At 35.5% G+C, this 16,974-nt stretch overlaps 1 pseudogene; it reads right to left on the minus strand.

The window, feature by feature from the left end:
* Window positions 1-3,022: 3,022 nt before the first annotated feature.
* Window positions 3,023-11,731, minus strand: LOC107841525 (annotated as a pseudogene).
* Window positions 11,732-16,974: the final 5,243 nt, after the last annotated feature.

Raw genomic sequence — 16,974 nt, forward strand, 5'->3', positions numbered from 1 at the left:
CAATTTTCAATGTGTTTTCGTCATGGACGTTAGCCGGAACTTTCACTTTGTAGCCGGAGGGACTCATGATTTTGGCTAAGCTTTGATATTGCCAGCAAAAAAAATGAAAAAAAAAAAAAAACAATAAAAAAGAGAGAGTCAGAACAAGTTGGTAAATGGCAGATTGGACCAAAGTTGTGTGTACTCTTTACTCCTGATGCTGCATTTGATACAAGATCAATGCGCTCCATTCCTTTGGGATCGATACTTCAAGGATTACATCTATAGATCTAAAATTTAGTTATTTTAGGGGAACAAATACGTGTGTGGATGATAACTTGGAGCACGGGAGAAGCTACATTTGATGATGTCATTCACGGGAGCATTGAGCCACGATGTGTTTGGAAGATAGCGTGGGCTTCGAGAGAGCATAGACGCCCATGACATTATTTTGAGCTTTGGATCACTTTTGGGCTCAATAGATTTTAGGGTTATTTTTGGGCCCATTGTGTAATAAAGACCCATGGTCTATAAATAGCTAGTTTATCTTCATTTTAAGGGGAGATTTTAGATGGCATATTTGTAGCCTCTTTTGAGAGCCTCTTTCAAGGTGGAATCCTTAGGTAAGGTGGAATCCTTGTGTTGATGATTTGCTTAGAAACGGAGATTGCTTGGGGGTTCCGATTTCCTTGAGGTCACGTAAGAGATAGGTTTAGATTGTGTGTAATATTAAAGGTCTAAAAGTGGAATAAGCTTTTGGATTGTTAATATTACATCTTCATTTGTTTATCTATCTATCTATCTTTACTTTCTTGTAATCGTTTGGCTATATCTAGTGTAATCCATTTGTGTTCTTGTCTTGTAACCGTGTGTTGTTGTTATTGCATCTTGTTCATCAAGAGTTGTTATTGTTTTTAGTGTATTTTACTCTTGATGTCATTTCCTTTCTTGTTCTTCTTGTGAATCCGAGAGAGGTCATCAAAGGGGGTCCTCGGTTCTTCAAATCGTTGACTATTTTGGTGTATGTTTTTATGTCTTTCTTGTCGATCTTGTATCATTTGGTATCAGAGTCGAGCTTGATTTTCGTTCCTATGAAGTCAATCTTGGATTTGTTATCTTAAAAATTGCAAAAAAAAGAAAGAAGTGTCAAAATCGAAACATTCAAAAAAAAAAAATACTATTCCCGTTTTTGATCCTAGGTCGAAATTTGAGTCTTTGATTTTTTTTTGTTTTCTTGTGTTTTTAGTGTTAGATTATTGTTCTCTAACACTATAGGAGTCTAGGGTTCGAATTTAAGCTAAATCGGAGTTGATTTGAGTGTTCTACCCTTGATGTGGACTTAAACTTGAAGAAAGAGAGGTGGGTTCAAGATCTGAAATTTTTGGTTGAGAAATTGAACAAATTGATGTTTGGAATGTGTTTAGAAGGTTGAAAATAGCCTTGAATCAAAATTTCATCGCATTCCGATCATCGGTTCAAGAGTTAGAGATTTTTGAAGTTCTTGAGTGTTCTTGAGAAGATTCAAACCTTTATCTTGAATTCTTTCCAAAAGGTGGTGTTTGATCCTCAAAATTGAAGAAAAAGTTGTGTTGAGTGCCTAATTTATAGGTACCATGGCTTTGGGAGATGAGATCCAACCTATCTCAAAAGAGGCGATAATGAAAGCTCTCATGGATTGGAAGAAGGGTCACGTTTGGAAGGAAACATGGAAAAAGTGACATGTCTTACTACCCAAACCCCACCAAATGTACCCTAACCACTATAATTCCACCAACAAATACCTCATTACCAAAAACCACATCCGATTCCACTTCAAGAACATGTTCCCACTACAAACAAAGTTTCCGACGACATTGTTCATCCAACCCAAATCTAAATTGAGAAGACCTATTCTAACATGGAACCTTTGTCACTCGCTAACCATGATGCTAGCATTTTACCTAGCATCGCTCCTTCATTTGTGCAGGTTCATGAACAAATAATATCAAAGGAGGATGCAAGGAGAATGCCATATGAAAATGAGCTTGAAAGTCTAACGGAGTTCTTGCCAAAGAATTCCAAACTTGAAAGGTGTAACAACAAGTTGATAAAGGAGTTGGATTCGAGGACGAATCCTCTTCAAGAAAGGGAGGATGATACAAGATCAATGGGCTCCACTCTTTTGGGATCGATGCTTCAAGGATCACATCTATGGATCCAAGATTTAGTTGTTTTAGGGGAACAAATACGTGTGTGGATGATAGCTTGGAGCACCGGAGAAGCTACATTTGATAATGTCATCCACGGGAGCATTGAGCCACGACATGTTTGGAAGATAACGTGGGCTTCGAGAGAGCATGGACGCCCATGACATTATTTTGGGCTTTGGGTCACTTTTGGGCTCAATAGCTTTTAGGGTCATTTTTGGGCTTATTGTGTAATAAAGACCCATGACCTATAAATAGCTTGTTTGCCTTCATTTTAAGGGGGGGATTTTAGATGACATATTTGTAGCCTCTTTTGAGAGCCTCTTTCAAGGTGGAATCCTTGGGTAAGGTGGAATCCTTGTGTTGATGATTTGCTTAGAAACGGAGATTGCTTGGGGGTTCCGGTTCCCTTGAGGTCACGTAAGAGATATGTTTAGGTTGTGTGTGATATTAAAGGTCCAAAAGTGGAATAAGCTTTTGGATTGTTAATATTACATCTTCATTTGTCTATCTATCTATCTATCTTTACTTTCTTGTAATCGTTTGTCTATATCTAGTGTAATCCATTTGTGTTCTTGTCTTGTAACCTTGTGTTGTTGTTATGGCATCTTGTTCATCAAGTGTTGTTGTTGGCTTTAGTGTGTTTTACTCTTGATGTTATTTCCTTTCTTGTTCTTCTTGTGAATCCGAGAGAGGTCATCAAAGGGATCCTCGGTTCTTCAAATCGTTGACTATTTTGGTGTATGTTTTTGTGTCTTTCTTGTCGATCTTGTATCAGCATTCATGTCAGATTCTCCAAAAATATACTATTTTTAGAGAATCCGACACGCACCCGTTGATAATTTTGAAAAATTTGAGCAACATAGCATTGAATAGCTCCTAAATACTTCAGAATATAAACTGATTCAAATATCGCAATGTCCACTTGAGTCTACTTTTGAACGAACAGCTGGATGACAAAAGGGAAAATTGCATTCCTATACTATTCAAATGGATGACTGCACAAAAATTTCACATGCCAGCTGTATCTTAAAGAAGATGAATATCTGGAAAAAGATGGTAACAGCTAGCGATAAGCTAGATTGATCTTTTACAAGATTTTTCCTATTCGCTGATGGAACTTCCTCAGGTTTCAGTAACCTGTGAAACTAAAAACAAAAAAGAAACACCAATTTCCTGTTTTTGCAAGCTAAAATGTTGTATATACTAAATCAATATGTCGTTTGAACACTGCCAAAAATTTGTCGCACCCATGTCGGATTTCTCAAAAAATGCACTACTTTTGAAGGACCCGACATGCATATGTAGACATTTTTGAAGAGTTTGAGTAACATAGGATTCAATTAATAAGGAAAAGCTTTTACACAAAAGAATTTTCCTCATTCTCCGAAAGATGGTCGAGCTCCAAGGACAGCAATTCAAAGGAACCTATATCCTACCAGTCAGAAAATCGAAAGTTGCAATAGTAGCACAAATCAATGAAATTTCACTTACTTCCTTGTCTCTTCTTTCTTCTTTATGAGCCTTTTGACTTCAGCCTTTGAGTTACTGATAGTCCTTGTATCCTCAGAGAGAAACTATGACAGATTCATCCCCAACTTCCACAACTTCCGTCAGCCATTCAGTTGGAGATGCATCACTGTCACTTGAGACCTGATAAAAAATTAACGCAAGATATGTAGATTTGTAAGACATAATTTAACAAAACATGCATATTCCATTCTTTCAACCTAATCGCCACTTAAAAGTAGAGCTCATATACATTCTACAACAACACAAACAACATATCCAGTGTACTCCCACAAAATAGGGTCTGGGGAGGTACGCTGCCCATACCACTACCTCGAATGAAGTAGAGAGGCTGCTTTCGATTGACCCCCGACTCAGGACACAAAACAGTAAAAGAAACAAGCTCATATATATTCTACATAGGATTATTTAAATACACTGCCTTCCCCAATAAAAAATTGTACAAAATTGATTAGCATAGGCAGGAATTAAGATATTTTTTAATAAATATCACTCATGTAGTTCCACTTTCCCCTAAGAAAACAGATATTGGTTGATTGAGTCCTCGACTATAAAAATGTTGGGGAAAGGCTGTTTATCATGACTTGATGAGTGGCCATTACAAGTGAAATATTTATGATAACATACAGGATCTTTTAAGGATGTTTGAAGATATCCAACTTCGTATTATGTGGAAAAGGAAAAGTATCAAGTAAATAGGGATGCTGTAGATTCTCTACTTTCTGGTATACCGTCTTGTATATGGGAGATTCTCCAATTATTAACAAAAATATTAATCCTATCAAAAAAGAACATGACAGACAAGGATGAATAACATGTTTTTGATGCAATTGCAGAACAATTAACTAGTTTTTTCACAGAGTAGTTGCACAAAATCGCATTAAAACATGCATTGGTTGGACAAAGATTCTAGCTAATACCTACGTGCAATTGAAATAAAAGTATAAACCGAGGATAGCATAAAAAGGAGATGAAGAAGCCTCAAGTCAAAGAGAACGGAACCAGACAAAGAAAGAAATACCTTCAGCGATGACAGTGTAGCTAGAGTAGAAATCTTGAGCTAGCGGCATTTTATGACCTCTGCTGTATCATTTGCTCGACATAACACAAATGCTTCTCGCCTAAGGACGGCAAGATCACCACCATCAGGTTAGAAATTTAAATGACCTAATTGTCTTTATGAAAAAAGCTTTTTCCTTCTCAAAGTGTATAATATCAAACAATACAAAGAAAGTCTTACACATTAATTCTCTTGCAATCATAAATATCGATTAAGAGTATGAAAGCTGAAGTAGCGAATTCCTATTTCCTAAAGACAAACATCAAAGAATGATTCTACAAACAACTATGATGAGAGAATGCATTAGGAATGAAGACATTAACTAATTTCTTGATTGTCGATTATATCATGAAAAGGCACTTGAACTTTTTTCTAAGAAAGGTGACCAAAGTTATAATCTTTCTGGATTTCCAATTTACAAGAGAAACACAGGCAAAAATATGATCCAGAGCATCCTTGATTCTTCTTACAAGGACTATAAAGCATCTACAAAAGAGAACAAATTTGGTTTTCCAACACTTCAAAGATAAACTCAACCTGCTCACATCTCTAATAATCAAAACACCATATTGAACAACGGCATATTCAATTTCCATTAGACATGAATGGTATTAACATACTCTTTATCCACCCTGTTAGAGTACTTCTTTTTCATTCAAAAGTAATTCATATGGTACTTTAACCATTTCTGTGTGGATAAGGCTGCACATGTTCAAAAAAATTTTCACTTAATGCCCAACTGACGATGATTATTGAATGTGTATTTATAACATAGACTTTACACACTAAGAGATTCCTGAATGAAATCAGAAATGCCATCTGAAATGCTTTTATATATGGAAAAGATAAGTTCATCTAGGAGACACAGGATACGCTCAAATGTTTACCTTGCAAATCCTTCCTCCGGAAACCCTCTTTGACCTCAATCCTTTAACAATGGGTAACACCTTATCCATCTCATCCTCCACGTTCTGATTGTTCCAGCTCAGTTAAATTGAACAGATGTAAAGCAACATGTCAATAGACTAAATAAGAATCAAGTAGCATCTAGCATGGACCATTATATCAAGTCATATTTTCTACTGCTAGCTCATCTTGATAAGCTGCATGTTTCGTATTCTTACAAAATGAAATGCCTACAGGGGATTCCTTTTCACAGATGCTTGATGAGAAGTTTAACGATGTACATGCATGATTCTAAGTTGTTTTTTTAGAAATATCATATACTTGAGTTCAGAGTAACCATTAAGACACTACATTATCACCCTAAAACCAACTGCAAAAAGAAAAAGAAAAAGAAAAAGATGGAAAAGAAACTACTCTTTAACCATAGTCAAATTGAAAGAGAATCCAATCAAATATTACTTAAAGACACCAAGCAGAAAATTTTTGCTCAGATCATATCTATACAGTTGAAAGATAATCACTTATCACTGTAGATTCTTTCTTTATAGAACCACTGCTAGCAGGAAGGCGCTGCCATAATTCTTCAGTGACAAAAGGCATAAATGGATGGAGAAATCTCAACCCATTATATAAGCAAAGCCACAAGGTGTCCTGAGCAAATCTTCTTGCAGATGCAAACTCTAGATTATCACCGCCAAAGTACGCTTTGGTTACTTCTATAAACACATCACACAACTATACTGCCACCAAGAGTGTACCTCTGATGCTGCATTGAACAAATCATAAGATTCCAGGAATGATACAGTTCTCCCTATGGCTTTGTTAAGTGTTGAGACTATCCACTGGCAGCTAAAAGGCATTTCACAAGGAATTATGTTTGTTGGAGGGGTGGCATTCCACAGTTTGTCACACCATTGATGATTTTCAACCACTCTCTTTATATCAAGATTGATCTTATCGGATCGGAAGGACAAATAAGAAAGTTAAAAGAAGCAGCTTATTCAATCCTAAAACACCAATGTGACAAACCTGGGAAGTCTATATGACGAGGGTAAATCGAAGAGCATCTGAACCACATTCGTAAATACCATTAGGGAAGTTCTTTGTCAGTCCGTCTTTTGCCTTCTCAAATTCTTTGCGTATTAAGTTATCATCCTCTAGTCTCTTATGAAGACCGCCAAGTGTAATTCCATTAATAACATCAAGAGGAAAAAATTTCCAAACGACTTCGACATCTTACGCCCCTGAGCATCACGAATCAAATCATCCCTGGTTACTATTTTTGACTGATTGAAGTATGTCATAAAATCCTTATGCCCAATGTTATGTAGCACAGTTTCTTCTAGGGCGTGTCCTCAAATCTAACCCACCGTCAGCACAATTCGAAAGCCTCAAGAACTCATAGCTCTAAAAGTGAGGCACAATGTTATATTTTTTTTTAAACTAGACACAATGTTATATTTTGAAGAGAAAAAGTTGGAACAGAATGTGCTTTCACCCAATTCCAAGTGATTAAAACTCAAAATCTATTGTAATTTATGTTGGGGTGTTCTACTAGGTTATAAAGGAAAAATCTCAATATTAATAAAATTATTTACCTTATCAAAAAACACATCTCGGAGAACAATTTGCTTACCTTTTCCTGGACACGGAATGATGGTTTCAAACAGAGACGAACTATGTAACGGTGGACCAAACATTTATGATATTATGTTCCAATATCCTTCACATATATAATTATATACCTTATCAAAGAAAGAATATCCTTCATATATAAACTCATGTTGAACAGACATGGGTATACATATGGATATATAAGATGCAAGTGTGTACATCACATCCATGGATTCTCTTTTTTCCCTTTGATGAAGATACATTCATGGATCTTTTAAAATGTGCAAGAAAACATAAATTATCAGAAATTAGAACAATTTTTTGTGTACCAATATATGCATGCAGTCCATTAACATTTTATTTCCAGCTAAAGAAGTAGAAAAAAGTTATGAAGATACCTTTTTGTTATGAAGATACCTTTTCTTTTAAAGCTTCTGCCACAGCAACACGAGCCTTGAACGAGGGAGTCCTTCGAAGTGACCCGCATTGCTATTCATATTAATTCCCATTATCTGTAAAAATATTTATGAATTCAAGTTTGTGACTATGTCTTACCTCAAAATCATTTGGATCATGAGCTGGAGTTATTTGCAACGATAATCAAAGAATGGTCCATAAGCAATGATGAAACTTTGGAGACAATTATTTCTCTGGATTCATAATATAATGATATAAAATACCTTAACAGCACCTGTCCCAAAGTTCATATCTACAAGTTTTTCATCACAAACTATTGGAAGCTTTCTTCCATTAAAAGGATGAATAGAAAATTCCCATGAAGGTGACTGTATCTTATGTCTTCAGGGTGTATAGCAATTCCAGTATCACCAAGCATAGTTTCAATTCTGCTGGTCGCCACAACAAGTTCATCAAGACCATTTTCTAAGGGCTAAGCAAATGAAGTTAGCACCCTGAACTCCACAAGCTCTTTATATCCAGGAACATTCAGAAGTGTATTCTCTTTGATGACTGTATATTCTACTTACAAACAACAAGCATCTTCAACTGTGTATAAGGATTTCCACACCATCTAAAACATGATTCAGCATGGTTACATGGCTCACCTCAATATCAGATATGGCAGTACGCAAGACACAATCCAATGCACCATCCATGGAGCCCTTGGGAGATGATAACAAAAGTTTAATATAGAGCCAAAACTAACTCAAGAAACGGCGCACTCAAGAATATGGCTATGTACAATACATAGGCAAGAAGATATTTACACGCACAAAATGAAGAGATAAGGCAGGCAAAAAAAATATAAAAGGGACCTGCACCTGTATACAAGACCTTTATTGGAAAGCCTAACAAATGCTTCAGCAACAGCCTTAGACCTTTTCTCATCCATGGTAAAGCACTGATTTGAGAGAATGTGTTAGAGCACAAAAATAAACAAGAAAAGTATAACTACAACTTCAGGATTTTCCCAACAGAGGGAGGAAAAGGAAAAGTCTCAACTCATACCTCACAAAACTAATCAAACCACGCACCCAGGCGACGTAATTGCTTCAGGATTCTTCCAATTCCAGACCTACAAAAACCATAGTGAGTACAATTAATAAATCTATGGATGCAAAGAATTGTTAAAAAGTAGCAATTGGTTTTCTTTATTTAACTCTTGAGTCGGGAGTCTATCGGAAACCTCTCTATCTCACCTCTGAGGTAGTGGTATGGACTACGTACACTTATCCTCCCCAAACCTCACGTTGCAGGAATATAAGTTGTTGTTGTTGGGTACAAACTTGTCCCAAGCCAACAATTGGAAGGATTCTTTTCTTTTTTGCTTGCAACACTAATTGGGAGGATTTTATAGCCAATGAAGTGATTTTTTGATGGAAATTGAAAATTAATCATTATAGACTCCAAAATAAGCTTAAGACCTTAAATAACATTTCAGAAGTGTGTACTCACTTCGGCAACAAAGTTCTCCCGATCAATATCATGTCTAGTCAAATTTCTCTTCCGCGTGATCTTCTGCTCCACAACAACCTAGAGTCAACATCACAATGCACAATTAGAAAATAATAGATAAAAACCATGTTATTATAGTTAAAGATCACTGGAGTAACGTAACACCCTGCTATACCACAACCTAACCCCTAGCAGATCTTCAAGAAACAATATTGTAAGGTTCAGGAACAATAAGCTTACTGACCTACGATATTATTTTGATGTTTTACCTTTTAGCAGCAACTTTGCCTTAACTCTGATTCATCTTGAAAAATAAATGTAATTCCATCTATCATCGCTAAGTTACTTTTAAATTTGAGTTTTGGCAATATGAATGTATTTAAGTAATTGTCATTTTGTTAGACCATAATAAAAACACAATTTTTGTTTTTTTCTCAACAAATATGATGCTAAAATTTTCTCCCAAACATAATTGGTCGGGAGAACTTTGTTGCATAGCTAGGGTCCATTCCTTACTATCTCCCGCCAATTTATAAGATCTAGGAACAGAGATATGATCAAGTGAAGATAGAAAAGATAGTCCAGAAAGAGGTTTCTTACCCAAATAGATCGGATAGTGACTATATTATATAGTGGTTTGGAAGAGGAAATACTATGAGAAGAAGATGGGATACCTGGATTTGGAATGGTGAAGGAGGAGGAGCAACCAGGGGAACTCTCACATTAGGATCAGGCTCATCATCAAAGTAGGACGACAAAGCAGTCGAGTGAAAAATGATATTTATTGATTCTACAGTGGAGCAAAAGGAGAATGAGTCCTCAAAGAAGAGAATATTGTGTGAGATCCTCACTCGTTTAACATTCAAGTCATAACAATGATAGCCTTTTTGGGAGTCTAAATATCCCAAAAACATATTTGACAGACTTGGCATCAATTTTAGATTATCAGATCTCGAAAGAAGCACATAACACGTACATCCAAAAACACAGAAAGTGTCATACAATGTCTTAGTATCAAAAAGCTTCTATAAAGGGACTGATTTTGGAGAACCGTAGTGGGCATTCGATTAATGAGGTGCACTGCCATGGGAACACTGTCATGTCCAAAATAATAATGGTAAATTGGTATGAAGTCGAAGAGCATGAGTTTTTTTAGTAATATGGTGTTGCTGAGACTGGTGAGGACAGGTTTTCTGATGAATGACCCTTCATTAGCCAAGAAATGCTCAAAATCTTTAGAGATGTATTCATCGCCTGGGTTTGTGCGAAGGATCTTTATATTTTCTCAAATTGAGTACGAACCATAAAAAATACCTAGATTTGTTTTTAAGAAAGTAAATACATGTAAATTGAGATACATCATCAACAAATATAACATAATAAGAATCTCCATAGAGTGACTTGGAGCTCGCAGACCCCAAACATCATAGTGAATAAGTTCAAATGGAGAGTTAGTACGATGAATACTGTTATTAAATGACAACAAATGTGATTTTGCAAGAACACAATAATCACAAATAATAGTGACGTTGTTCTTAAAGTCTATCTTAAACACTAAATCACCAGAAGAACATATAGACTTGAGATTCTGCGTATAAGGATGTCCCCAACGCCTATGCCATAGTTTCCAAAGAGCATTTGCTGCCATAGTTTCCAAAGAGCATTTGCTGAGTTGATCTCCTGAGAAGACGAAGCAATAAAACACTTGTGAGAGTTGGAGGATGAGCCCAAATTCAAGATGAAGAGTTCCCATTGTCTACAGTATCAACCAATCACCTTCCTGGTTCTCAGATCTTGAAAGACATCTATTAGGTGAGAAAGAAACTAAGCAATGTTTGTCAATAAGTTGATTAATAGAAATCAAATTAGCAGATAATTTAGGGACATAAAGAACATCAGATAAGACAAGAAGAGGAGAATCAAGAAAGATAAATTTTAAAAGGCCACTTCTCTAAATGTCGAGATTCATTCCATTGGCAACAACGATAGAGCCAAGGACTGAAGAATGCTTTGAGGAACCAAAGGTTGTCAAGTCACCAGTCATATAATCAGTGGCACCCAAATCTATAATCCAAGGAATAGTCGACTTAGTCTTACCAACACCTGCAACATCAAGACCTTTGATAAGTTGTTGGATGAGGTCAGTAGGTTAACAATAACCAAGTTCCAATGGCCTCTCACGATCAGGAAAAAGGTTAGAGTGAAGTCAATGTGGATACATGAACCATGATTAATCATTTCCATCACGATTTCTACATAATATTTGGTACATTTTCTAAGGAAACACTATCAATATGAACCAAAAAAGAATTCAAAAGAGAAAAAAAAATAAAGAAGAAAAATAAATTATATTTTCTAAAGAGCATCTGAGTTTACTTTAATATCTAACGGAAACTAACAGTCAAACCAATAAGAATAATTAAGTAAAATGTCAATTGAGTCAAATTTCTTATCCAAAATAACTCAATTGTCATTCGTTACTTTAAATGGCCATTCATCCAATCTTATTGCAGCTGAAATGCATTATGGATTGCTTCGTCTCTTCACTCACTTTGTCTAATTTGATCTGGTTGCTTATTTTATCTTGCACTCCAAAGCAGTCGAACATGGTTACTTTCAGTCTTTGGAGCTCCATCATTTTTTTTTATTTCATGACACTTAAGATTGAGTGATTTTCTTATTAGTGATCTTAGCACCTTTAAAATGATTATTCATACCATTTTCCTAGACCTAGCTTCTTTCCTTAATTAGTTGAAAGAAGGAGAGGTAACTGATAAAGTTGTTATCATGTGATCACAAGGCTGCGTACAATACACTCCTGTGGTGGGGCCCTTCCCCGAATCCTACGCATAACGGGAGCTTTAGTGCACTAGGCTGCCAATTTTTTTAGTTAAAAATTGAGGACATACAACTAAGTTTTGTTTCATGGAAGAAGAAGAAAGATTGAGCATGAGAAAGAAATCCGTTATTGAATATTTTGAATCTCAAATTTTAAAATTCGACGTGCATGTGAAAATGTTTTGAGTGAATAATATATCAAAGACTCAAACATCATGAGGAGCTCATATTTGGGATTTGGGACTATTTAGTAGAGCCTTAAGTTGATCTGTATTGAAAAACTGATCGGTTGGAAGATAAACTTCTGCAACATATAAATATTATGTAAACAACGTATATGGATATATATACATCTGTGATACATAGTCATACATTATTTATAAATATCTACACATTGCATATACCGGCCATTTTTGTTAAAAAAAAAAATTGTCCACACATTCAAAATCAGAAGGAAGCCAAACAATAATAGAAGATGTCGTGCCTAACTTGATTCGATGAGTGTTTGATTTCCCCTTTTTGTTTAGATATTGATTTTTTGCCTACAAATATTTCCACATAGAGCCCAAGGAAGGTCTGCACCACCCCAAAGGGGCGATATATAGGCAACTTAATTGACTCAAAGAATCAATAATTGATTTCATAGTTCGAATCTAGGCTACTTGTCACGTTATGAAATAGAGTACATGATAGGCTTACCTGTACCGGATGGTGTGAAATCAGAAGCGAAAAAAGAAGAATGAACATAATATATATATATATATATATATATATATATATATATATATATATATATATATATATAAAATTAAATGATTTTGTCTATTGCGAAGATTTTTAATGAAGTGTAAAAAGTTCAAGTCACTTTTCAAAGATCTTTCCCATTTTAATATAATAATGTAAATATAAACATATATTTTAGCGTAAGCACATACATATTTTACCACCAGAAGTTTCAAGTGGTAGATGCTAATCACTTTTGCGTTTGTCGTGCAGTATCTCTTTCTGCTGTTGTTAGAGGGTAAGGGAGACACATCAATTTGAACCATATTTGTGATACGCTTATTTCGCCTTTTTTATATTTAAAATATTTTCTAGTTTTTAAAGTCAAATAGTTACAAAATCATTAATAACATTCTTATTACGTACTTAAAACTTTTAATAAGTTGATACTTCTTAAATTTTTCTTATTCTAACATTTTTATATTTATTTCTAGATTTTTTAAATCTTCTTAAAATTAAATTTAGTAGAATTCTTAAACTAATGAAAAAAATTAGTTGTCATTAATTCTGATGACTTCTAATAAAGAAAGGTTTTACCATAAATATATTTAATTAATTTTTAATTCTTATATATTAGGAAAAAATAGTGAAAAGATAATTTTGTCTAAAGTAAAGACTTTTAATGAAAGGCAAAAAGTTCAAACAATATTTCCAAGGCCATTCACACTTTTAATATATTATAGATATAGATAGATTGTAGATTATAGATATATATGAAGTACAAGTCTCAAAGTACATCCTAGGACTGGTTGTCACTAGTATAAGCCTCTAAATACAAAATAATGTCAATACTAAAGTGATACGAGTATGATCATGACCATGAATGATTTTTGAGTATTTTGAATACAACCGAGAGTGTGTGCAATTTGAAGTGTGAAGATGGACCTTGGGGTGCACAAGGTCGCCCCAAACACACCCAAGGTCACCTTTTGAAGCCCTTTTCGTTAAAGGGTCTTTTAGTCTTTTGTCTCTTATTTTTGTAATGTAATATAGATAGAACCTTGTAGGGCTTTTAGTCTTTAGTTGTTGAATGTTAAAGAAAGAACCATCTCTTAGAGTAAGAGAGAGTCCAACCGTAACTAGGGTCATATACAAGTATGGAATCACTTGTATGTTGCATTTAGCTTGATACCTTGGTGCTTGGGTGGTGGACGTCTCTCTTGTGTCAAGTGTAAGAGTTAGGTCTTTGTTGAGTGTGGTGTTAAGGGTCTAAGAGTGGAATATGCTCTGTGGTTCTTAAGATTATACCAACCATTGGTCTATCTTTCTATCTTTTGTTCATTATAATCGTTAGTTCTTGTCATTATTAATGTAACCCATGACTTCTTGTTGTTATAATCTTATTGTTCTTCATTTTTATTGTGGTTAATATAATTTGGGTTATTGGCTGTCATAGGTGTAAAAATACTTCATTATCTTGCACTCTTATTATGTTCTTGAATCCAAGAGTGGTCACCAAAGAGGTTTATGGTTTTCTTGAACTTGTGGACTGATTTTGATGTGTGTTTCATGTTTTCTTGTGTTTCTTGTATCATTTGGTATCAAATATTGTGGTTGATGTTGTTCCTACAAGATCAATCTTGGGCTTGCTTATAAGAAAAAGTAAAAAAAAACAGAAAAGTTATGTTCTTAAAGTTGTTCTTGGCTGAGAGTGTATTCCTTGTTGTTGTGTTTTGGCCGAGAGCTTTGTCACTAGATCTTGGTGTCTTTTTTTGCTTTGTTTAGTTGTTTCTAAGTGTTGGGCCTTCTTGTTCACTAACTCTTGATTCTAGATCTAAAACTTGAGCTTGAATTTTAGAAGTGTTGTTGTGGACAAGGTGTAAACTGTATGTTGATGTTGTTGTTATAACTTGGCTGAAGGTGACCTTGTAGTTGGACGTTGGACTTGTTGTTGTTCTTGAAGCATTGTTGTTGTGTTCTTGTTGTTCTTCACCCTTTCATCTTTTGTTAACACAAGAAAAGTGAACTTTAAATCTACAAAAGGTGAAAGACAAGTTGTAGTAGTTGGTGGTGAAAGGACTAGTTCACATCATCATAGACTTGACATCAATTTTTTTTTTCAACCACTTTTTCTTATTTCAAGGACCTTGTTTTGTGGAACAAGTACAAATCAAGTCTCACTTTTTGAGATTGGATTTGAAAAGGGTTCAAGACTTGTGCTTTCCCTCTCAAAACCAATTGTCTTCCATTCTAAACTTATAAGGACTAAAAATTTCAAGAATGATGATTAAAACTTGTGGGACCGTGGCCAATTAGGAGGTGACACATCATCAAATTACTGTTCACATGATAAATTTTGGTCAAATTTTGATGCTTTATTTTCATTTTGTCTTTAGTTTCGTTTGTTGATTCCAAATCTAACTTACAAGCTAGTACTAGATTATAAGTTAGTTTTGAAATCGTTCTTTGTGTTTACGTTCATTTGTGTGCCTTATTCTTTTGAGTCGTTGTAAATTCTTGGTCCACATTCTAAGCACGGAATACAATCAAGCTTACCACACTTGTATATTGAGTAAAGAAACCCGAGAGGCAAAGAACTAACGAGAGAGTATGAGGACCTTTCTTTTACAACTAACTCGTTTATTATTTTGTAGGTGTTTTCTTAGGTACATTGAAATGGAGGGATGGCCTCCCAAATCGTGGGAAACAATGATACCAATATCCTCATGGATTCTATTGAGGGCCTCAACCGTACTTTGGAAAGAATGCAAGTGAGTCTTGAGAAGTTAGAAAAGGATGTGTCTTCGGTAAAAGGGGATGTAACATCGTTGAAAGGGGATGCATCTACTATGAGTGAGAGGTTGGAACGAGAGAAAAAACAAAGGAGTCGTCCCTCTAATCCTCAAAACTATCATGTGTCCTCAAGTGGACATGATCAGAATAATTTCCCTTGCCATCTCCCCCGAAATGTTACACCAGATGATTAATCCACCGAGACAACCACCAAATGCTTCCCAAAGCTGAGAGTTTGATAGACCAACCAACCCTCTACTTCACAAATTCCAACAAGAATGATTTGGAACCCAAATACCAATATCAAACCCTAGCCCTCCACTTAACCAAAGATATCACATTCTAATCCAAACTCCACTAAACAAACAGTCTTACTTTCCACCAAATCCAAATCCACTTAATCCAAATCGACCCAACTGTATAGAGAGATATGGTAGAGAGGAACAACATGGGTTTATGGATCTTATGGTGATGTTTACTTAAGGGAAGAAGAGGTGAGGGGTAAACATGAAAAGTTAGGCTGAGAGGTGAGAGATGGCCACCCAAACCGAGATGTAGGTCTCAATTCCATCAAAGTGAGCCTTCTCATTTTCAAATGTGAGAGTGACCCCGAAGCCTACCTTGCATAGGATTCATCTTGTGACAAAATCTTCCAACATAATGATCTCATCAAAAAAAATAAAAGTTTCTATGTTATAGCTCACTTCGAAGGGTATGCTAATACATGGTAGGAGTATGTTAAACGGTTTGGGAATGAAATGATTGGGGGACAACCTCCTCCTTGGTTTTGGTTGAAGAACCTTATGTGGCAAAGATACTTGCCCGAGACTTATAGACATGAGCTCCTTGCCAAATTGTACAATTTAAGGCAAGGTAGCAAGAGTTTCATGGCTTACTACGATGAATTTCAACAATTGATATTGAAACTAGATCACCGGAGAGAACAAGTGAGTCATGATTCGTGCGCTTCAAATTCGTTTTGAACAAGAACATCTCCATTCACATGACACTTCATAAGTTCAACACTATTGATGGCATCTTCCAAGCGACATTGGAGGTTAAAAGAGAGCTCATTCATGGCTATCCAAATCGAGAGCACCAACGCTACCCCAAAATAGTCCCCAGGGTATGAAAGTAAACCAATTTCCACTTTTGATTTTAAGGGATTTCAATTCTTCAAATGCCAAGGGTGGGGGCACAAGGCTAGTAAATATCCAAATCGAAGGAACGTGATCCTAAGGGACAAAAAATTATACTATCTTGGGGAAGAAGTAGTAGTTGAATCAGCTAAGGCTAATGAAAAACCTCAAGATGGAGATAAAGAAGAGGCTGAAATGCAAGGTGAGGAAGATGGAGAAGATGTGTGGCCGCATGAAGAGGATTGTAAAGTGTCTCTCTAAAAGAGGTGAGGTCGTGAATTTGTGGGCAAAT

Source organism: Capsicum annuum, chromosome 9, assembly GCF_002878395.1.
Source record: "Capsicum annuum cultivar UCD-10X-F1 chromosome 9, UCD10Xv1.1, whole genome shotgun sequence".
NCBI classification, from domain to species: domain Eukaryota; kingdom Viridiplantae; phylum Streptophyta; class Magnoliopsida; order Solanales; family Solanaceae; genus Capsicum; species Capsicum annuum.